This window comes from Sinohyriopsis cumingii, chromosome 14, assembly GCF_028554795.1.
Source record: "Sinohyriopsis cumingii isolate HCF-2022 chromosome 14, ASM2855479v2, whole genome shotgun sequence".
Classification (NCBI taxonomy): domain Eukaryota; kingdom Metazoa; phylum Mollusca; class Bivalvia; order Unionida; family Unionidae; genus Sinohyriopsis; species Sinohyriopsis cumingii.
In genome coordinates this window covers 48,256,221-48,260,913 of record NC_142974.1, presented here as the reverse complement: position 1 = coordinate 48,260,913, position 4,693 = coordinate 48,256,221, and the positions used below count along the sequence as shown (strand labels likewise).

At 31.2% G+C, this 4,693-nt stretch overlaps 1 long non-coding RNA gene across 1 annotated transcript in view; it reads right to left on the bottom strand.

Moving 5' to 3' along the window:
• The window catches only part of LOC149783724 (uncharacterized), a 3,845-nt gene extending 1,220 nt beyond the window's left edge, over positions 1-2,625 (bottom strand). The window contains exons 1-3 of the long non-coding RNA XR_016414062.1: positions 2,572-2,625; positions 1,113-1,268; positions 641-698 (exon numbers count right to left, since the gene is read on the bottom strand). This is a non-coding gene — a long non-coding RNA (uncharacterized LOC149783724). The remainder of the gene's footprint in view (positions 1-640; positions 699-1,112; positions 1,269-2,571) is intronic.
• Positions 2,626-4,693: the final 2,068 nt, after the last annotated feature.

Sequence of the window (4,693 nt, the reverse complement as noted above, 5' to 3'; positions counted from 1 at the left end):
TCATGTTTATGTGTACGTATTTATACATGTCTGCATGCAGGTTTCCCTGAATAGATGGAAGATTGTATGTATATATATGTATGTATGCTTGTAGTTATGTATTTATGTATATTTTATATGTTTGCATTTACATATATGAGGGTATGTATACAACTATATATATATATCATTATATCTATATCTATCAATGTATATATATATATATATATATATATATATATATATATATATATATATATATATATATATATATATATATATTTATATATGGATTCATTCACGGACGCACACAGTAATTTACGCACGTTCTTAATTGTATGCATGTATATAGTATTTAATTTGAGACATAGGAATGCATAACGTAAATGTTGTTTTTATTTTCCACCATTTTTAATCTCCGTGAATTATCATTTACTATGATTAATTGGATAACTTTATTTTCTGCAGAATTATCATATTTTCATTATTAGCTCTCCAATATTTCGTTATCGTCACGTTGTTATATTTCTTGATCATGTTCTTTATACTGATTACCGTAAACAGATCATTAACGTAAAAGATACGAGTGCATGTAGATGCATCATGAATTTTATCATTAGAAATACGCGGAATAGTATAATATATGTATAAATAATCTTACACTCGTCGGCAAACTTCTTTTCTGCTTGTATGTCTCTTTCTTCTGCATAGGGAACTTCCTGTAATTTGCAATGATATAGAAGCTTAAAAGCCAATCAACGGAAAACACAGGTTCTGAAACTGAACGATTATATAAATATATATATAACAACCGTAACAACAAAAGCAATCATTACTACTGCCTCTACTGTTGTTAGTGCCATCATCGAAAATCTAAGATTAACAATGACACAATGTACAATGTATGTTGCTGGTGCTGATAACACCGCTAGGATCCTACCATTGATTTATATTCTGCTTTGCCATGTGGTGACGCAGTAAAACCATTACTTGATATTCTATATTTGTGAGAGTCTACATGTTTCCATGTTTTAATACGACACACATTCTAGAACGATGATGAAACAATACATCCATCTTAATGTGATCGTGATGATTGAAAATAATAAGCAGTGAATGCGTGCTTTTAATACCTGAATCACTTCCTTCATGAGTTGGTTCATCTCGTTGATCTTCTTTTCCATGTCATTTTGGACATCTATTTTACCACTACGTATTGTGCCACACATAACCAATGGCAGCAGGACGACGATGAGGACGATAGAGACAGAAAGAATGTCACGTGTCATCTACGATGAAAATATAGAATTACTTCATACATAAGAAGGCAACAAATGGATGAACACACAGTTAAGAGAATGGTCAGATTATACCTTGAATAAGTTACGTTGATTTATTTGAATCAATTTTCTGTTCCTCACCCTACCGAAGCGAAGTTACAAATCATTGATCCATTTCCGTTCCACATGTATCACTTGAGACAAGATAATCGAAAACGCCAAGGTTAAATTAGTAAAACTGTTATCCCACCATATTTTCAAACATAACCAAATGGAGTGAAATGATGCTGTCATTATAGCTGATTCCTTGATCAAACAAATTTAGTGGACATTTTTTAAACGAGAACTATACTATATTTTCTTACGTGATGTTTGGTATCACTGTCTCAGTTAACATCACGAATGGAAATCATTTTTAAATCCATTATTTTGAAACTCAGCGTTTTGATACAGGTTTTAAATTATATTCATTTTAAATTATATTCATTTTAATGTTGATTTGTGTATTCGAATAATTATTTACTTACGTCATTTGATGATATGTTCTTAAATTAAGACCTGTATACACTCCAATTATCGCTTTCAATTTTTAAAATGACTAACTAAATTATATTTAGGGCATTCGGAATGAAATAAAGTCTAAGATACATAGGGAGATGAAGAAATGTGTATTTTGTATATTTCTTTATGTTGCTATTGAAAAATATTTTCCGCAAAAACTTTTACAGTGTTATTTACAGGTTCTAAGAGATTGATACACATTCAACAATTTGCTGAGAATATTATTTTGAGAACTAAACTAATCCAGACACTGTCTCGTCTCCAGAAACCTGTTTGACGGTGTATAAATCATATCCAGCTACTTGAACATATAATAATATTTACCGTCACATAATATACCATTGTATCATGCTCCCCTTGCATGTGTAAATCACGAATGTACTGCGTTTTCATACCGCTTGGTTCTCCTATGCATGACGCAATGGGCAAGACTAGTTAAGCACTGTATGAATTTGCATATGTGCTACACACGCTAAGATACTGTCTTCACTAATGTATTGAGTTTCATGTGTCTATTTCGATAATTGTGTTTAAGTCGGAAAGAAAAAAAACTAACACCGGAATCAAATAAGATTATGTACTAGTTAATCCTTAGCAATGCATTCGATGTTAAATTTGTTGAGGTAGAAAATGGTTCAATGAAAGCCTAAACATTTGTAGTCTGAGAATAACTGCTGCAAAATGGTAATTATCAGCATATTAAATGTACTGAAGGGATAGTCAGATTAGACAAAAAGTAGATTGTTCTCACCTTAAAAACGATTACGTTTGCAGTTTCACGGAACAGACTACCTCTTCTAAGCAAAAGACGTCTTTGTGCCAATTGGTCTAAATCAGGCTTATATGGAGACTTTAGTTCCTTAATGGGAGTGTATATACTCTTCTGACCAGTAATATACTTTGAGACCACACCCAGGTAGAGACCAAAGTATGAGACTGACAGCCAATATTTTCCTTAATGATAGGTGAGTATGAAAATAAATTTCGAACAAATACCTTTACTATCAAAACAATGTCAAGAATTATACATTTTTTCTTACCTAGAACAATGTAAAAACGTAAAAGAACCGTAGTTTAGTTAAATCACAAATACTTTTAAACATTAGGTCACCATTTATAACGACAAAAATTGTTAGACAAACTTCAGTGTTGTTTTTATTAAAGTCACACTAGGGGTTGATGTGCATGACTCTTGAATAAAATATGAAACCAGTGACAGAAAGGATAATGGTGTGCTACCAATATTCCAAATAATCACAATACTATAATTCAAGATATTCTTGTCTATCTATATGTCTATTTATCTATCTATCTATCTACATATCTATCTATCTATATATCTATATGTCAATCTATATATATATCTATATATATATTTATATATCATTATATCCATTCATTCATTTGTCTATATATTTATCTATCTATCGATACACACACACACACACACACACATATATATATATATATATATATATATATATATATATATAGATATATATATATTGCATAAGAAACAGTCAATACGCCGTTTTTCTTCCTTTGCGATATTTTTGCGTTTTTAATTTTGTGTAATTTTAAGAGTTTTGTCTATTAAATTTCATTTATTTTGTTGTTTTCCACTTTTGAAGTTGAATAACGGGGCCTATATCATGGCAGCGAGTGTTATCTCTTACTACAATGTTTTTCACAGAAATGTTTGGACCAGTATGAGAAATATTAAAGTTTACTTAACTAATGTGTGGAGGAATTGACTGGTAAAACAAAACCGATTTTATATTTGACTTTTGTCTCTGTAGGCATGCATTTGATAGTAAAACCTTCGTTTATATTTTGTTCATTTCTGAAGTGACATCCAACCGTGATGCTATCCGAGCTTCATTGGCTATTGGTATTCATTACCCAATTTTGAAAAAAAAAAAAAAAATATATATATATATATATATATATATATATATATATATATATATATATATATATATATATATATATATATATATATATATATATATATATTGGAAGTCCAGAAGGATTTTGATATAGAACAATACACACATCCGAAAATATATATGATGAGAAGCCTGAATGACAAAGAAGCACATACAGAAAGAAAAACATACCATGGAAGCATTGTTCCTAATTGATCGAGAACTGGGTTTAGTTTCATAAGATACGTTAATATAAAAAAGTGTAGGGAAGATTTGGGATCACCTAATCGCTAGTTACAAATTGTGTGGGTACACTCTTTTAGTACAGTTAATGACGTTGACATGATGCTGGCGTGATTGCAGCTACAATGACGACGTGCTAATTGGCCAACCGTCTTTTGCGTAAACCTAGTTGGCAGTGTATTTTATTTGGGATATTCAGCGCACTTTCGAAATAGCATGACCAGTTCAATAAATGATGTTAGATATGCCAAAAGGACATCTCATGTCGCATTATGGCAATTGGCTACAGAACCAAACAATCACCGTAAATGCGTACACCTACAACGGTAGAAGCTATTTTTGTTATTTGTGTTAGTGGGCGACTTTGTCAAACCGTATAATCTCTGCAACTTTTGGTATGACCTAAACTAACATAATTTGTACGAATATTTATTACTTGTTAGCACACAACGGCTTTAGATTAGAAGCCAGTACACGCATGACAACTATCCTCTATCTACCCAATCCACGATCAAAGAAAATTTATTATAGGGGTACTTTTAGAGTAACTAAAATGACATATATGTATATACAAAGGTCCTAGCTGTACAATATTTGCATCTTGGAACGGTAAATACGCCTTAAGATTTCCTATGTGTAGAGGCTGAAGAAAGGCACAGATTATTCATAAGTCATTAGCGGGTAGTAAACCATGTGGATTAC